The 19,938-nt window shown below is 43.7% G+C and overlaps 1 protein-coding gene across 18 annotated transcripts in view; it reads left to right on the top strand.

Annotated features, from left to right (window-relative positions):
- The first annotated feature begins 4,812 nt into the window (after positions 1-4,812).
- Positions 4,813-19,938, top strand: part of LOC143362424 (bromodomain adjacent to zinc finger domain protein 2B) — a 295,115-nt gene continuing 279,989 nt past the window's right edge. For 17 of the 18 annotated variants that reach the window (XM_076802574.1, XM_076802569.1, XM_076802576.1 and 14 more), the window contains exon 1: positions 4,813-5,539. The gene's annotated coding sequence lies outside the window, so the exon portion shown is untranslated. The remainder of the gene's footprint in view (positions 5,540-19,938) is intronic. The other variant, XM_076802565.1, reaches the window with a different exon arrangement.

Raw genomic sequence — 19,938 nt, 5'->3', positions numbered from 1 at the left:
TTTGACATTGGGGGACAGATTAAACTGTGGAATTGAGGGCTGGCAGAGGGTCAATGGGGTGTTCTGCTGCCCTAAAATGCCCTAAGATCGCTTAAAGCTATCACACTAATGAAACGATTTCGTTGTAGAGCGTATCATTAAACTGCGGATCATTGTACAAAATAAAAATATTGTGCATCGATTGCAGGAGAGAGGAGCAGCATATTATTTCTTCTCTTAATAATTTCAATAAATTACGAATAATATAGTAGTACTTTAAAATCACAAGGTATTTTCACTGTTCTCATTTTTGCCATAAAATCCAGTCTAGCGATCATAATAGCTGATTCACCCTACACAATTTAATTTACACGTCGAAAAACCGTAGTTTTAGGAATCTCTCCCTTCAAATTCCTTTACGAAGCCACAGCACATTATTCCTCGACCCCAAACCACCGTCGATTCGCCCAAAAAACAGAAAGTAAGCAGGAGAACGTGTTGCGCGTTCAAAGGGTCAACGATGCAATTGATACCGATAATTAACAGCGTAATGAATCGGACTCGGATCGGCAGGGGAGGGGGTGTGGGGAAGCAAGAGCAAGCGGAAGATCATTTGTAAGTAGATTATTGGTAATTAATGGGTAATCGCGGTCGCTTTCCGCTTTCGTTGCCACGGGTAGAAATAACCGGGGCGATGGCCCCGGGTTTATCTTGATCCCGAAATGTTGTTATTATCGGGGAATAAAGTTTCTCCGGTCGCATGGCGTCGTCTGTAGCATCGGTGGATGTGGATGCTACGGCGTCGCGGCGCTACCATCGACGCAGGCATTCCGATGTCGCGTTTTCACGGATATTGGCAACACGGGGGCCGAAAGGAACGGCTCCTCTTTCCCTCGGATAAGAAACGAGCGTCCGCCAATGGTTTCGAGTCGGCGCAACGCGAACGACTCCCGACGTCGACAACGACAACGACGACGACGACGACGACAAAGTGCGAGCCGTTGTAATGAGTTTCCTTGAAGCCCCTCTATTTCCAAGATTACATCGAACGACAGCCACGGTCGGATTCGTTGCACGCGCTCGTTTTTCTTCGTTTTCCCGCAGAAACATCCGTCCGCAGATGTAAATAAGGAAGCGCGCATTATGACGCAACGAGGCTAATCGCACCGCGCGATAACGGACACGGGAAAAAGTGCATAGAACGCAGATGCACTGGTCTGCGTCCTGCATGACGTAGAAAATCGTCCTGGAAAGTTTTGGGAGTCAGGGAAATCTCTGTCTCGGTCTCGACGATGCTACACTACGCGGACGGATGTCGCTGAGGTTGCAAGAGAATCATTATCGTTAAATAATATCGAACCAATTTGCATTGGAGCAGCATGTTCTTTTTTCATTTAGTTCTTCAGTCTATAATCTTGTTCATTGATCTGCTATTCAAGAAGACGTAACAAAGATTTCAGGATTTGTATTCAGTTAGGTCTTGTACGAGTCGGAAATCATCCTGGAAAATTGAAAAAAATGAATGATGACGATTAATTAAGTTACCGTCTTAAATTAGAGTTCGGGTATTAAAAATTCGAACTGTAACACGGAGACAGAGGTCGCGTAGAGCGTGCAGGTTGTTCGGAGGCCAATTAACGTAGTTATCAGGAACGGAGTACGAGAACGGCGAAGGTTTGATTACGACGCGAAGGTAACGAGCAAGCCGTATCAATCATGTCGGAGTTGTACGCCGACGAATTTCTATCGGAGCGCGATTATTGCTAATAAAAAAGTTTCACTTCACGGGGCGCTAATTTCGATCGTTTAACGAACGAGCGAGGCTGATTTAATAATTGTGTGTACGTGTTGTGTAAGCGAGCGCCGGACAGATTGAAAGAGGAAAGGGAACGATTGGAAACTGTGTTCCAAGACACCCGTTAGAGGTAGCTTCGATTCTTCTTCCGGCGTTCGCACACTAGAGCGAAAGCGAAATCGGCAGTAACGTAACTTTTAATGTATGCCCGACGCGGCTTCCCGAGAAATGCAGATTTCGAAGATAATTCGCTTTTCCTTCTACCGCCGCGTAGAAAGCGACATCGTAACGAACTGCTGGATGTTCTTTCATAAACTGATAAACAAGGAGCCGTGGCGAGGGGAGAGAAAACGGTGTCCGGACGCAATTAACGTTACTTATGCATTCGATCAATTTTATGTTTATATTAGGTTGCTTCTGACGAGGATAACGGTGATCGAGTTTGAACGGCAAGATTGTGTTCCAACTAGTTCGGGTTGTTCCGGGCCTGTTGCACCGTAACAGGCCCGGAATGCAGCCGTTGCTGCTCCTCTGCATTTTTCGGGGACTATCAACCGGTTGGAAATATTAACTACAATTTGTAATTAAACGCTCTATAGGTCTCTATAGGCTCGAGCGATTTGAATGCAACAGTTTTTGTTCTAGTGGAATGAATATCGTGTACGCCTTCGTTGCGCGAGATTGTTGATTGCGATGCAAATTGTATCTATAAGAAGAGAGCAACAAGTTCGTGTTTGTTCACGTTCGAACGATTTGGATGGTGCAGGTTTTACTGTACTAACATGAACATATTGCCCGAGGTTGTTGATTGCGAAGCAACGTGTATGAATAATAAAACAGCAGGTTCGCGTGCGAATTAGATCAAATAATTCAATAATCTTTTTTTCACGTCAAGCAGTAAACTAATCGTTCTAACTTCTCAAAGAAGTCGTAAGGTCCAATATTAGAAGATTTATCGTCCTTTTAAAAGTGTTCGAGTATTACTGTGATTCGCTGAATATGCATTATTATTTCCTGTATCGTGACAGGACGTGCGATAGTAATGTGTTTGTAGTCTGTACTTTACACAACAAAATGCATAAAATTAATTTGACTATTTACAAGCACGTTGCCAGACTGTGGTTGTCGCATATTCGCGAGACGGCGCTATTGAACGTGTTAAGGTCGATTGACAATGGCTGCTCGGACACGGAGCGGTTCCGTGCAGTATAATAATGCTTTAATAATATTAACGGTCCGGAAGTAGTTCAAGTTTACTTCCCACCAGGTCCAAACTATTTTTCATACGAAGAGAAACTGTGGACTCAACATTTTTAAATTTAAATATTTATATTACTAATTATTTTGATTTTTGCCGCCATATACGCGGCATTGGACCCGGTAAGTAAAAGTGCCATGCCGCTTATATGGCGGCATTTAACACTAGGTTTACGGGACCCGTCAAAATGGCGGGTTCTAATATTTTTAATTTACGATTATTGAGATTGTGAAGGTCCATCTACGTGGAATTACTCAACAAACTTAATTCCTTAGGTACATATTATTTAAAAAATGACTGAAAACTTGGACAGACACATTCTTCTTATTTTTATAAAGTAATGTAAAATACTCACTTTTAATGCTCCGTAAACCTAGTGTTAAGGATTAAGAAGCGTAAGCGGTATAATAATACTTAAATAATGTTATGAAATGTTTTGTTTTGTTGCGATCGGATAGTACAAACAGCTAGGGTAAGGGACCCAATTATTGTGGGGGTACCAATTACTGTGCTTATATTAATTACACTTACTTTTTAAAGCGTAATGAATATTAAAAAAGCGATATAAATTTTTTTCCATTAAGATAAGTTAATACGTTATGATACATCTCATTTTTAATATTCATTATGCTTTAAAAATAAGTATAATTACTGTAGGCACAGTAATTGATTCCCCCCCCCCCCACAGTAATTGGGTCCCGCAGCCTGTATTCAAATGCATTAAGGAATGTTTGTCTGGTCGGTGCTGACCGGAACGGTTCCGTGTCTGTGCGGATAGCGTAAATTGTAAATCGACGTTAAATCGACGTAAAAGCCAAAGAAAATCCAGAGCGAGAGCAGCGGATCCACGTTTCCCCGAAGATCCTCCGCTAATCGGAGCTCGAAATTCCCGTTGTATCTGTTCGGACACCCGTTATATGGCAGTGTAGTAAGGGGAGGCGGGCCAGGTGGTCCGTCGGTGCGAATATCCATTATAGATTCGGCGGAGTGTAGCTGTCGTACGACCCTACTCATTTTCCGTGTATTCGTGCGCGGCGTATTTCTGGCATCGGCTAGGGAGAGCGAGCGAGATCGCGCCGCCTGCACACAGAGGGGCCGCACGCACGTACACCGATCCACCAATACCCCGGCAAGGCGATCCAACGTCGCGGCGACCGTGTTGGTGGGAGTGTCGCGCGCGTGTTGGTTCCCGGAAAGGCGCGTTAGTTCGCGAGGGCGCCTGTGTCGGGTCTCGCGGCGCCACCGGTTCATTCCGCCATCGGCGCCCGCGACGTACGGACGTGTATAGACGCGATCGCGACACCCGTTCTGGGCGGACAACGTGAAAAACCCCCCCTTCGGAGAAAACTGAACACCCGACGAACCGGCTTCGGGAGAACCGTAATCAACCGTGTACACGATCGCCTGTTCCACGGAGAATCCTGTGATAGGACCACGGAGGAAAACCCGGCCGGTGGAAGAAATATCGGACGCGGCTTGCCGACAGAGAAACTAAAAAGAGAGAAGGAAAAGAGGAAAATAGCGCCGCGGGGACAGCGTTCGCGCGGGTTCGCTTGTGGAACGAAGACCAGTGTGCGTACCTCCGAAAACAGTGGGAACGAGGAGAAAGGAGAGGGGAGGAGAAGATTGTCCTTTGTGTGATCCGGGGCTTCTCGTTCCTCGGGACGCCACCGCGACGTGTCGTGCCGGGGCACAGGAAACCAGTGAGAGAGCAGTCTCTCTCGGCTCCGTTGTCTCTCGTCGCGTTCGAGAGGCCCTAACGTCGTCGCGTTTTGTTATACCTGTTCTCTCTCTCTCTCTCCTTCTTTTTCTCTTGTCCTTCTCTCGCCAAAGTGCTCGGGGGGGCCCCCGAAGGTCTCTTTCTACGGGTCTCGAAGGTCTCCCTCGGCCTCGTGTGCCTGCGAAGACAGACGTGGAATGATACCTCATCCAAACGGAGCTGTGCCGATCGCGAGCTCAGGCTCGTCTGCCGCGACGACGACGACGACGACGACGACAACGACGACCAAGACGCAGACGACGTGACACGCGAGACTCGATCGGATGATCTAGACGTCTCTCGATCGCGGTTTTGCGGAAAACATCGGCCCCGGTCGGCGAAATACACGGGTCTCTTTTGGTGAAGTTAGTCGTACATCACGAATGTACAGTTTCCTTGTTGCAAAGTGCGGGAACAAGAAGGATCCTTGAGGTCCGAGATATTGTGACACGGTTGTGCTTCGGTGGATAAAGAAGTCGCTCGATCGTAAACCGATATAGGTGAGATCGACGTACACACAAAGCCGCGCGTTAGTGCCTCGTTCACTTTTTTTTTTCTCTTCTTTTCTTTTCTTGTTCGCGTCAACGCTCGTCCGGAGAGATATAGTACATGTATATATATATATATATGTACGTATCTATACGTATACGTACGTATTGTGTTTATCTTGTTAACCGAGTACGATCTTAAAAGTGCAAGCAAGATAAGCGGGCAGGCGTGGACGCACGAGGAGCCCAGCCGTTTTTAGGTAAGATACATTGTGCTCGTCCACGTTCTATTCCATTTGGATTTTCTGTTATTGGGGACCGGGTAACGGTACGCAGTCTTCGCGTTGCAACGCGACCAGGTTAGGCTAGATACCTGGCCCCTAGAAAGATCCATTGTCCTGTCGCGATCCAGACCCCCGGACGAACCTGCGATTCCAGCGAAAGAATCGAACGGTGACGCGCGAGACCTGACAGCTTTTGAAACGTTTCGAAATGCGATTCGAGATTCGAGGAACATCGAGGCGAACTTGGTCGCGCGCGTTGACTGCCGGGAATATTTGTTTCAACCCTTAGCACTCGATTATGTCTCCGAAATTAGAACGTTCGGTGCAGCCCAGAGTATTTTTGCGACGTACGACCTTTCTCATTTTATTCACATAAAATCAAGTGTATTTACTGACGCCATGCTCGAACGTTCAGCAATCTATTTAGAAAAACATTTCGGAATATTGTTTTGAATTGTAGTAATTCTTAATGGTGCCTCGTAGGGGACAGTAGAGTGCAATGGGTTAATATCATTTTTCCGAGTAACTTTTCTGTTTATAATCAGACAGCGGATCTTTATGCAAAATAAAGGTTTTCTACAGGAATTGCAACAAGCTGGACTGAAATAAAATTTTGTTTTCTTAATGTGTTTAATAGGTTGAAAATAATATAACAGTACTTTTAAATTCTTCTAATGTTTTTACTTTTTACTCATTTTTGTCACGCATGAAATCCGCTGTCTAATTATAATAGAGTGTTAAAGTATTATTTCGCGTTGCTCGCGAACGTGACAGCGTTGTGAGCTAAATGCGACTCGAGGAAATAATTCGAGGAATTATTTGTTTTTAATTTTGTTTTCGGGAAAGTTTTCGTATTAGTGTGATCAAGTGTTGGCGTGACATCTCTCGAAACATTTGATGTGATTCGAAGGAATCGAGCATCGAAGAGATACATACACTGCCGGAAATATGTTATTTAATATTTGGCTTCGATGAAACTTTTTTCTGTTATAATAACGGCGTGGAATATTAAGTTAGGTTGAATTGCGCGAAATTGTCAGGTGTTTCGTGCGGCTACCCGTGACCTACAGGTGCAACTTCAGTTGTAATTTGTTGTGAATGTTATAGAATTATTGAACTTGAGGAAGACATTAAATATAGGTGGTCTATGAAAGTGTTTTTGTATGTACGGTCAAAGACAAGTTTATTGTATTGATTTTTGGGACGATTGTATGCGGTTTGAGTGTTTACTATTGGCTTTGCCATTGACCTTTGTTGATTGAGAATTATAATTTCGCTGGATGCAACGATATTGCGCAAAGACCGCACGAAAAACATCAATGAAATCGCTGTATCTAATTGACACAGTGACTAATTGAAGATTTTCACCTGGTTTCCGAGACTCGTAGCTTGAAAACAGAAATTATGTCACCGAAGAAAAAATGGCGTGGTCAATGAAAAAATGGAGTAGCGATCAGTGTTGAAGGGTATTATGAAAATTTTGAATATTCGTTGGATTTATAAACTTGTGTTATTTATTTGGGGAAATTTCACATATTTTTATCGAGTTTGTTGACTGACCTCCAACGGGGTCAACTGAGAGTTGCAGCGCCGGTCACCGGTGACCGTCAGCCAGTCAGCGTGATGATCCATTAAAAAAATCACGGAAAATGTGATTGATTAATTGGTGCTCCATTCGGTCTGTTTCGAGTGCGTACCCGTGAAGTTCGATTATTTATTGTGAGCAAACTGTGGAATTTCGTGTTTTTATACGCAAGTGTAGAAAAACAGATAAAGTTGATAAAAATATTCAGCTTAATTTCGGAAAGCATCGTTTTATTTTGCAGTTGCTGTGAATATCGACACAGAATAGAAGGTTTCTGTGAATTACCTCATAAAAAGTTCACAAAATCAACGGTTAAATATGTGAACAATTAGAATTAAATTTTTTCCAACCCTTATAGCGAAATCTTTTCACAAATCTAGCGACATTTTTGTGTCATCATCGGTCATGTTAGTTTTGATCACTGTACGAGAGATTCTTGTGCATACTTCAAACCAAATTTTTACCGCGAGCCTAATCTCCTCCGTTCCGGAGGTATTTTAAAGTATAATTTGCATTAAAATACCGCCGCGAGCCAAACATACTTAGATTTTTACTTCAATTTAATTTAAAGTGCCACTACACGCGTTTCCACCGTACGACGCTAAAACATACTTACTCTCAGCGTATCCCTTCTTAATTATTACTTAAAAACTAACAAGCTCGCAGTACGATTAACGGACAATTGCACAATTAATTAAACAAACCGATAAAACGAACTTTTCTTCAACCAAGCATTTAAATCGCTTCGAGAGCAAAGGTTAAAATTATACTATTCAAATTTACTTCAAGCGCGCGGTTATTCTGTGACGCGTGGCGGGATATTCAAATCTGCGATTGCTCTTTGTTAAATTGTTTAACACTTCCATTTCAATTACACACTACAATTTTTTGACTGAATTTAAATATTAATTCCTGCGATAACAGTAAAATTTCTCTAGGATCAGTACAAAAAAGTTAAAATAGCAGTGACTGATAAGTGTCCGCTTATTAGTCACAATTAAAAATTTAATCAGATTTCTTTTGACTTTGGTGCATGCTGGTACTCAACGTTACATCTACCCCTACCGATTAAATGATCGATTTCATTTTAATTTACAATTATTGCAATTGTGGAGATACCTTCAAGCAGGTATTATAATAATTGATAAAAATTTACACAAATTCAAGCTTGTCATTTCTGAAGGATATATTAATCAGTTTTAGTGCTCGGTAGTACTTTACCTACCATAAGCAAATTAACACTTTGACTGCCAAACTAGAAACCTCAAAAATTCCATAAAATCAAAGTAAGTTATTTAATGAAATAAAAATTGAAAGTAATTAAATATATGATATTGAGTAGTCCTCCAACTTTCTTGTATTTTACAGATTCTAACCAAATTTGGTACAATGAATATATTAGCGTAAAAATTCATTTTAAATCTTGGACAAATAATTCCGTCACCCACATATGGGTGACGTGGCGGTCAACGTGTTAATAAGGTGTTCAATAATTTTGTAGTACCAAAAGGAAGCCCAGAAATGATCTGTTACGTGAGGTAACGTTACCGGGAGTGACTCGTTGGCTCGCAATTGAAATTTCTGTAATTGCTGATCCACTAAAAAGTCCCTATCCACGGACCATAAAAACTATGCAATCCGCCGGTAAACAATTAACGTGCTAGCACGTTGCATACGTGTGATAACTGTCCCTGAGAACAGATGCCGTGAAACCGGTGGAAGGAAAATGGGGGAAGGCACGGGAATTCTGGGACGACGTGCGATACCCGAAAATTATTGACGTGCTGTGCCGTGGTCGAGCGACTATAAGCTCGGTTTTTACGATGTCACCGTGTGCCTCGGCTCGTCGAGCGTAAATAGCGGTGGCAGGGAAACGCGCGGGTCTTCCGGGCGGCCGGTGATCGTTTGAAACCGTGCAACGCTCAAGAACGTTCCACGGTGACGCAATTTTCGTGCAGGTGCAATTACGCGCGGTCGCGGGGCACGTCAGCAAAATCGAGAGCCGTCGTAACGGGTCTTCGTTTGGTTTCGCGGGCGCAAACGCCGCCGTTTTACCGTTAACGACCTAAATCGACGCCGGCGGAGGAACGAGATGCGCGCTCTTTCGCGAGTTCCTACCAGTGGGCGAGAGAGAAACAGAAGAGAGAGAGAGAAAGAGAGAAAGAGAGGTTTTGCTTCGTCGCTGTCGAGGGCCGCAGACTGGAGCAAGAGAGAGAGAGAGAGAGAGAGAGAGAGAGAGGGAGAGGGAGAGAGAGGCGGCTGCGATGCGCGACCGAGTTCGTAGTTGGCAGAAGTCTTTTCGACCGTTTCATTCGATGACTTCAGAGACGGCTCGAGGAGCATCGGGTAGCGCGGATGATCTTTCACGGCGAATGCGCGTCCGCGAAAACGCGGAACGCGTTCTAATAGCGTCGACGCTGCGACCTGACATTGGCGTAGACGCCGAACGAACTCTCGCCGAGGCTGGGTCTCGGTTCGAATGTTCTCTCCAACGTTATTCCAACGATTCTGATCGCCTAGACAGCGTATTCGGTGATTTTCAGCTGATAAACGGTTCCTCGGATATTTGGGATACACGATTTACGGTTTGGGACCTGGTGGCCAGGTAGATTTCACAATGGCGTAGGCATTTAGCTCACAGGCGGTTTGGAGTAAAACCCTGTCCTCGTCGTTCTTCCAATGATTCTGATCCGCTAGGCTGTACATTTGCTCGTTTTGCAGTGAAATACGATTCCTCAGATATTTGGGAAACGTGATTTGCGTATCATTGGCGTAGACGCTGATCGTATATGTTGAGGGCAGTGTACACCGATTAGAGATTCTTGTAGTAATCTTGTCAATCTCTTTCGTTCACAGTACAGTAGAAACACAATCACTACCATCATTTTCTTCGTTGCTTATTCTCATCATTCAAATACTTTGCTGACTGCAATGTACCTCCTTCATGTACCTCCTTCGAATCTTGAAACAAGTTAGCAAAGAAAAATCGTGGAAAGAGACTCCTGAATATTATGCTATGCTGTACGATTTTCAATAACAGGCATAAAATTAATTGGACCAGTTTCGCGTAGACTAGAAGATCATGGGCGTCACACGTGCGTGACAGTGTGGTATCGAATGTGTTAACCTTTGTAGGTTCTATTATTCTATATGTAAGAGCTATTTGCTCGTGGAAACAATTCAGATCTCAACGACCTCGATGAACAAACTTCTACGGTACAATTATCGAACAACCCCGCTGTTAAATGAAACCTCTTCAGCTCCCCGAAGCGTCAGCTCAGATCAGCGCTGGAGCATCGCCGTAAAAAGCGGCAAAAAATAGCAAACGGAGCAGGGTGCATTCTAAACGAACCCATGGGTAGGTGTGGAACCGCGTCACGGCGCACCGTGGGAAATGGGGTGGCCGGAGGGTTGAAATTCGTGAACACCGCGCGTCGATCGGCTGTTATTCGAACAACGTTTCGAGCCCGGTGCGAGCTGGTCGCGCGTTGCTAGAAAGCCACGAAGAATCGAGCATGATCGAACGCGGTCCGTAGGTATGCTTATCGGTGATATGGGTGTCCCGTGTGTGCCGAAGGGGGGGGGGGGGGGGTGCGCGGAGGGTGGTCATGGGATCGGTCAAATGATAACGCAACGGAAGCACGTACACAACGATAGCCCCTCATTCGACCGCGCGCGCGTCTCCTCCTGGCTTTCCAGTGAAATTGCGGGGTCTACGGCGTAATCTCGACGCCGATGCAGCTTACATCGATGACAAATAGATCGATAACATCCCGAGAAACAGTTATCCGCTCGCGGATAGCCGGAGACCGGGTTTCCACGCAGCCGCGATGCTTTATTTCCGCGTTTCGTTTCAACGATTCGGGATACTTCGAGCGTGACGCAGCTCTACGTCCGCGAATCCGCTTCGTCCTCTTCGAAAACTCGAGCAGAACCATCCCCGGAATCGACGGGGGATGAACCATTTTTCCCCTATCCAGTGGCTACTGTCACCCCCCTCCCCTCTCTCTCCCCTCCCCAACTTGTTCCTTTGATTGTTTATTCCGGTCGAAAATGAAAGGGAAACGACAAAGATTGGAGATTATTCACGCTTGATGGCACACCAGGCAACCTTGGACCCGATTGGTTCATGATGAGTCTGATGGTCTTGGAAACGGTCCGTTGAACTCGCAGAAACTATGATCGGTTAAACAGTGTTGTCTTTGACGCGTTGCCGTGAGTCGGTGGTCACAAACCTGAAGCGAAAGGAATTTCCTGGATCGTAACAAGTTTTTCATTTATTAACGCTTTTACTTAGTGCCCGCCCATTCAGCAGCTGAAGACATTTTAATCGATCGGTCGTGTCGTTCCCGACTGCAAGTGGCTTCTTTTCGGTCACAGTCGTTTACATTTGCAACTGAATTCCTTAACTGCGAGAGATTAAAGTGAAAAACATTACCTGAGCGACGAGTTAATCTTTGGCCACTACGATGGTGGCCAGGGACAAACTTGGGAATTTTGCGTAACATGTTGGTTGTGTATACGTGCGAATTTTTCGTAAAGAAAGTTCAAGTTTTCAATGGAAAATCGACCCTCTTAAGTAAGCAAATGAATTTTTACTTAACTACCGTTCGACATCGAAAATTTTTATATCACATGAACATCAACTGGCCGACATAACACGTTCGCGGACGCAAATGCTACAACATTCATTTTCATAGTGATGCACAATGACGTGAATGCTATAGCATTCAAGTTTTAAAGCCAATTTTTATTCATTTAATTTTATACAACCTTAACCCTTTGCACTCGAAGCTGTTTTAACTCCGAAAGGAAACATTTCTTCCAACCTAGAATATTTCCCTTCTATATATTTGTTTTCATGTTATACAGACGAAAATGGTGCGATTTACGCGTACAGTATTGAAATGTTTAGCACTTTATTAAATACAACCAAATTTAATAATGCGAAACATATTTTGAATAATAATACAGCAATATTTACTGGTGCCTTACAGTCACCATTCGAGTGCTAAGGGTTAAGTTTTTGTAATTAATATACATTTCAAATTGAAATTTGTCTTTGTAATTAATATACATTTCATTTGTCATTACTAATGACAGTTAACTTATTATTATTGTTTATTTCTAATCAGATTTCGGATAGTACGACTAGTTTCAAGAAAAATTGCCTGTCTATTTTTGCAGCTCACTGAAATGTTTACTGTCCGTGAACGTGATAATTAGGCTCGGTTGGTAGCCAGGCAATTTTTCTCAAATTAATCGCGACCCGCGGATTACGCAACAAGCAGTTCACCCCTCGGGTGCTGGAGTACCGTCCGGCTCGTAAAACTCGCATGTTCGAACGATAACTGTCGTTGGAGAAGATAAAGTGCGTCGCTATTAGAGAAAGGTGATGCAGTACGGCTCGAGTCGACGAGGCTAGAAAGAGAGACAGACGGATCTTCGGGAATCGATCGTCTTATGAAATCGAAACGTGACTAATCACGGAAAAAGACGGTCCGCGTCGGTTACTTCGCAACGTCCTTTTCCGTCGACGATCCGACGAGGATAGATCTCCGAACAAAAAAAAAAAAAAAAACAGAAAAAAAGAAACAACACCGGAGACGTCGTCGTGTGTAAACGTTTCGCCCGTTTCCCGCTGGTGAATCTCGTGACTAATCGGTGTAATCCGCGGTGCGGCCATTAGCATACATGAATAAAGAATCTATGAATCCTTTAAGTCAACTAACGCGCCGTGAATGAATACGTATTTATAACTTGGCTCGCGGGGCGAGCCGAGCCGAGCCGAGCCGAGCCGAGGAACTTCGAGCTCGCTTCTTCACTGGGACAAATTCGCGAACGGAGAACACATACATATACAGTTCGCCAACATTTTCGTAGGCGTCGCGTCGCGACGAAATCGAGTCGCGAATGCGTCTACTCGAGCTCTGCGAATCCTACTTATTGAAAAGAAATTCTGCGGAATGCGACGTTATCGCCGCCTCTGGGAATTGAATCGCTGATAACGAAGCGAACTTCAGATTCAGACTGGACGGTTTCGGATTGGATTTGCCGGTTTCGCGATTGCCAGCGATTTTGTTATTTCTCTGCGGGGAGTTTGAAAGAATTTCCGATAGGGGGGGATTGTGAGTTAGTGATCTGCTTGTTTGATCTTAAATTTTTCTCAAGTTTACCATTATTATGCGGATTTTATGCACTTATGATGAGAACGAGTAAGCGAACAAAGAATTTGAGAACATCGGTGCAATTGATGCAATTTTTCTTTTGCGTAAAGAGACACAGTTTGTTAGGGTTCATTTTGGACGCAATCTTTTTCTCTTCGAATATTTTGAAAGCTCTTTCGAATTACGAAGTCTCAATTTTTATATCACGTCTCGGAATCGCCATCGAACAGCAACAAACTCGAGTTCCTTCGAATCATGGCCTCCCGAAGCCAAGGGAACCCTGTCATCCTCTCCTTTCGCGGCAGGAATCGTTGTTTACGGGAACAGTGCGACAGAGGGCGGCTAATAAAAATGTAGGATCGTAAAGTGCGAGGACAATTTTTCTTTTTTTCGAGTTCGTCGCGTCGTTCGCGCCGGTTATCGACGTTCAGCATGACGAGAACGAAGCCGAGTCACTTTATTTTCCCAGCGATGCACGTCGACGGCAGGGAATAAACTTTCACACCGATACCCTAAACCTTTTACCGCTCTCGGCGAATTGCTCCTCGTTCTCTCCCCCCCTGACCCTATTTTATAGCGCGGGCTAGTACTCCATTCAGAATCGACTAAACGCGGCTAACGAATGCCGGACCGCGATGGCGGGTAAAAAGTAGAAAGAAAAGAAAGAGAGTGGGGCCTCGTACTGGAATGGAGTTCCCAGATTTTTCTTAGCTTTCACTTGTTCCGGTACCTTTTTCCCTCTTCGGTTAACCCTCGATCGGGATCGTTTGGTTCCGGTACCTTGTAATCGATGCAGAAAAAAATGTTTATTTTGCCTAAAGCTCCGCAGTCTAATAATTATACGATTTCAAATTAAAATCGTGAAAACAATATTTTTGCCTTTCGAGTGCACTTTTAATTGCGTTTTCCTCGAAAGATAAAGCCCCACCGACTTCGTTATTCTTGATTTCCGTCTCGTTCTGGAGGAACAAAAGGAACGGTGGAAGGGGAAACAGTAACTCGAAGGAAAGTTTTCGTGGGCTCGTTTTCGGATCCTCTCCCGCCGTTTACCCACAATCGATTCACCTGTTCGCCCGTATAAGTAGCCCCCGTTTACCGCGAAACGGCTTAAGAGCTCGCAGGTACATCCAATCATTGGAATTCGTTTAACCGGTTGCCGGGAAAAAGGGTACGACGGAAATATTTGCGAGGCTGCTGGGAACACTGGAAATAACAGAATTACCGCTTCGTTTTTAATGGATTAGTCGGCCGCGGATTTTATGCCTTATTGCATCCGTGAGCGTATAAAACCCCCTGACAAAACAATTTATTTGAACCCTTTGTAGGAGAATTGCCGCCCCTATTCTCAAATAGTGCTGAAGACACATTTATTACACGTGACACACTTTAATTCTGATGCGGGACTTCAGTGCCTTCGGAACTCGCGTTTCGCGGAGACTATGTAACGAAACATGTAATTAGATACAGCCATAAAGACGCAGCAAATGTCGCAAAATTCAATTTTTAATGTCGAAACTTCAATTTTTACCTTAGTCGTTGCCTTTTCTCGTTTCTCCGTATTTTGTGAAACCTGAATTTTTCTGGACACCTAATTCATTTTCATCAAGAATTAATCTTTAAATGTAGACAGATGTGTTACTAGATTGTTGGTGATGAACACCGTAGTGCAAGCACCATATTTTTACGAAGGAATGGTTTTGCAAAGTAGAGAGGGAATATTTGTATTTGCATAAATGCGCAGACTGGTTATTAACACGTGAATGAACAGTGAAAAACTTTTCCTGTATGTAAGCAAGACTGAATTCAGTCTAAATATTTGTACGAGCAAACTTTTCAATAAATATTTTTATTTTTGTAGAACCAATATTTGGGAAGAACGGTTACGATCGAGTGAATTAACGATTGTTTTTATTATTTTACAATCCGTTTGGAGTAGAGAAGACGCAATGATGCTTTTGTGTGAAATTATTAAAGAAAATTTGAATTTCTCATACGTTTATTCTAATCGCACGAGATGTTTTTCGATTTCTATGTAGAAATAAATTGTTTGAGATAGGAATCGAGCAGAAATGCATTCCTTATTTTAAAAATTTAATAAATTCTGTCACCTATATTCAGTATCTTCGTTTATTAAACAGCGACAACATTAATTGAACGCGGGGTTCTTTTATTAAAATGACTACCTGTTATATCGGAATCGAACTTATTCATGCCATAACCTGATATATTAACCCTCATCAATTCATCAGGTTGAAAATGGTTGTACCTCTGTTTCTAGATGACAGAAAATATTCTACATTCCTCCCGTACATGAGAAAACATAATAAACATTATTCAGTACAACAAACTCTGCAAATAAAATTAGCTATGAAGTCTACAGTCACTTCGAAGTTCATACGACAACACTGCACTGTATTTACAAAACGACTGTTTGTTATCGCATTTTAAAAAAGTCCTTATGCACGTGTCACACTTCATAAATCTCCAGTTTCTTCGAATCTCTGCAAACAATTTTTCTGTTGCACAGAGATCCACAGTCCACGTATAAACAAAGCAAAATCTCATTGCAATCTTCAGTGCAGTGTCCCACGACACTGGAGACCCTCTGCGGACGAAGATTTTCTGAAACATCAGAAACCATTTCCCCAGAAAACGGGACTATGCATCTGAAAAGGAAAACACGTACCAATCTGGCATTACAAATTCAACTAATTAACCAGTCTCCCCGCAACTCCAGGAAACAACTGCTCGATGCTCAACCGGTCCTCAATACACACCAATCCACCTAAACTCCTTCCAAGTATAGTGCATTGCGTATCAGCCGTAAAACTGCTCGGTGTACTAATTAAAAACTGTTCGAGCAGCGAGGCTCTCGTCACGCCCAATCCTCTCGGTGGGCAATCAAGCAGCCATAAATCCCCCGTGCCAAAATCATCCGAAGAATGCCAGCCGAAATGGTCGCCGGGTCTCGTCGTTGCCTTTCGAAAGACCGTAAAAACCAATTTCGAGGCGAAGCCCCGTCAGAGAGTCAGGGGTTACCGGGTAGGTAAATATAAAATTTCCTCCGGTATTCCGCTTGTGTCCAGGTATTCGAGTCCGTGGCTCGTAGTATCGCTTCCGTCGTCGGACGAAAGAGAAAGAGAAAGAACACGCGCGCGCAAGAGAGAGCGAGAGAGACAGAGAGAGAGAGAGAGAGAGAGAGAGAGAGGGTCGTTGGGCGGGTTGAAAGCGGAGCCGCAGGTATCGGGCATAATTTTCCATCTCGCCCGGTAAATTGATCGGGGGTTACGTCTCCCGGTCGGTTCTAGTCGGTTGTAAGAGAAAAGCGTTCCCTGTGCACCGTCACAGAGAAAGAGAGAGAGAGAGAGAGAAGGGTGATCTGCGAGCCGCTTATTATCGGGCTTCGTTGGTCGTCGTTCGGTCACGCGAACCGCTCGGGCTTGTGTATCGTGGGACCAGGCTGTCGAACGAGCTCGTTTGCGATCCGAGGAAGGAAGGAAGGAACGAACGAGAACGACTGTCGTTCCGTGTCCGTCCGCGTTTTCGATGAAAAATCGATCGGCCCGTTGAAAAACGCCCGTCGAGCGCTCGCACTCCGAGGAGACGTTACGTGCCGACCTTTTTCCGGAGCCGTTCCTCGCAGCCTTCGGTTCCAGGGGCAAAAAGGGTCCCCGTGGCACTCCCTCTCTCCTTTCCCGCCCCCTCTCCCTCTGTGCTCGTCCTTTCGTCCTGACTCTCCGGTACCCCTCCTTTTCTCCACGCCTCCCTTTCTTTCCATCCGCTTCGACCTCTGTCCCTCTTTCTCTATCGCGCTTTGTTCCCTTAGTCGGTTTCTCTTTCGCTCTCTTGCTCTTCTCTCCCTTAACCCACCCCTCTCTCTCTCTCTCACACACCCTCAACCTCTCTCTTTCCCTCTCTTTCTCCGTGAAACTCTGCGCTTCTCTCTCTCTTTTCCTCTTTCCCCGGTCGCACGCTTCGGGCAACTCGCTCTCGCACTCGACGAACGGGGCGAGTTCCCGAAATAATCGTGCGTATCGATCCCCACGCGGGGCGTGCAGGGTGAATTTATTCTCGTGCACGGGGAGAACGAGAGAGCCGAGGCGACTCGTACAAGCTCGCCTCGTTACTTAATCGTTCCGCGTTAGAAACGGAGGGTCTATAGCGTGGAAACTATAGCGGCCCGTTCTCCGCGCCGCCGCCGACGCCAGCGTCGCGCGTCGTCGACGTGGCCTCCGTTCCGTCTATCGTCGCCGGAAAAATTCCCGGAGCCTCGCCGCTTTCGCCTCAGCTTTTGGGGAATCGTGCCGAAATTATGCGTTCTTCAGGGTGGCTGCAAACCGAACGGGACTGCTATCATAAGAGGTCGTGAGTTCCCCACTGCCCGCAGAACTGCATTAATGCACTATTATCAAGCATCTAGTAGATGATGCTATAAACTGTACTATTATATACAATCTTGTAGATGAGGCTGTAAACTGTACTATTATAAACAATCTAGCCAGACGAGGCTATAAACGGTACTATTACAAAATAAATACTAATCGAATAATACGGTAGCTGAATTCATTTCTTCTTGGAATAATTGCAATTGAAATAATACGACAGCACTTTTAATCTTCAAGTTTCTTTAAGTGTCTTTAAATTTTGTAATCTAGTTAATTTCAGTAGTGATAAATTGATATTCGGTGGCATTAATTTTATGGCAATCACTCCTAACCCTTGACACTCGAGTGGCGACTCTGAGGCGCGACTAAAAATTGCTGCAGAATTCTTAATTTTGTTTCTGTGCAATGAATTACTAAACGTACATTGTACGAGTAAATTTCAACAGTTTCATATCCATAAAATGAAAGAAATCTTATTGAATGGAAATATTCTAGATCGAAAGAAATGCTAGAAAGTGCTAAGTGTTCCGAGTGCTAAATGCATCAAATCCGCAGTTTACTTATAAACAATCTAGTAGATTGGGCTCAACTTGGCACTTTCAATACGTTTAGATGATTTCTTCGATACGTATGTAGATTCGATCGGTTTCCGGTGAACGATTCTCGGAAATTTCTGTTTACTCTTCGCTAATTGGGCTGAATGCCACTTGGAGAACAATATTGCGAGCCGGTGGGTTGCAGAGGAATTTCCATTGAGTGGGTGGTCTTTTTGACATTTTGAATGCCGAGCATGGGTCACGCGATTGTTTGGATTTGCAAATTGATTTGTAAGTTGATTTGTAAGTTCGTGTGGCGGATGGCATTTTTTTGACATTTTCGTTGCGTGGGTTAACTGCAACTGTGGATATTAACGGTAGATGTGTGTATTAACCAATGACAGTAAATTGTAATTTAAAATTGTAGCGTTAAGAAGAAATTGTTGAACGAACTTTTTTTATTGAAGCACCTATATATTGTAACAGGCTGCGGATCTTTGTGCAAAATAATGATTCAATTGTCAGAAGCAGAAATTTAATAAAAATGTATTGTTCCTGTTAATTGTTTGAATAAGTCGAGAATAGTGTGACAATATTACAATCCAATAAATTCTGTTCGAATATGTTGTTAGTAGACTGCGGATCTTTGTGCAAAATAAAAAATATTTTCATTAATTGCAAGACACAGGGGCGAGATAAAAATTTCTTTCTTCTTTTAATTATTTTATTTTGCTGAAACCAATACGCCGTGCCCTTAAATCTTTTTAATATGTCCACTGCTTGAAATTGTGCTTGCCCACTTTTGTCATAAATATAGTTATTAGATTGTGGATTTTTAACATAAAAATTTGCATCGATTGCAAGAGACAGGAGCTGCATAGACACTTATTTCTTCTGTTAATAATTCTAACGAGTTACGAATAATAAATTGCAATTCTTTCGACATTGCCACTATTTTGTGATTCACCTATCCATTTCTGTCATAAATTAATAAAATCCGTAGTGTAGTAATGAACTGTATAACAATATGTTTGGCTGTGTTCAAAATGTTGAATATGAGTATGTACATTCGAACAATGCTAGCGCATGTAGTTTGTTCGATGTGGACGTCTCTCGCGTACACAAACGATGAACACTCGAAGTGTACATTCTTTTATGAAGATCCCGATAGTTTATCGGGTACGTTGTTCTTTATCGCGCCGCCACTTCCATTTTCCTATCCATAATGAGATCGTAACCATTGTTACTCTGCGTGTTGGAATACATGGCCGTACTCTAGATACTATCAAAGTCCGTGTATCCGTGAAAATCATTGGAACGTACGAACGGCACGAGTACGCGTGAAAATTCGCGGTGCGGTATAGCACACGAGTGGTCTGAGATTTATGGGTGCTCTGTAAGCGTTATTGCTGCTGTTCTCGCTCGAATTATATCGTGCTTGAAAATGTGAAGCAGGTTCTAAACTTCGGACAACCCGATATCCTTTCAAAACGTGGTTGGGAGTACAAACATCTAAGCTATTGGACAAATTTTTAATCTTTACCAATTAGCCAACGGCATTCTCTAAGGGACTTTCTTCCGAACAAACGGCTACGAATTCTACTTTTCTACGATTTCGATAAAACCTTCGCAATAATTAGTCAAACTGGACGCACACTCCGCTAACCAATGCTCAATAAACATTTCATGTCACTAAAGCCTA

Source organism: Halictus rubicundus, chromosome 17 (genome assembly GCF_050948215.1).
Source record: "Halictus rubicundus isolate RS-2024b chromosome 17, iyHalRubi1_principal, whole genome shotgun sequence".
In the NCBI taxonomy this organism is placed as follows: Eukaryota; Metazoa; Arthropoda; class Insecta; order Hymenoptera; family Halictidae; genus Halictus; species Halictus rubicundus.
Note: the sequence above shows the minus strand (reverse complement) of the source record. Positions and strands in the feature narration are given on the sequence as shown.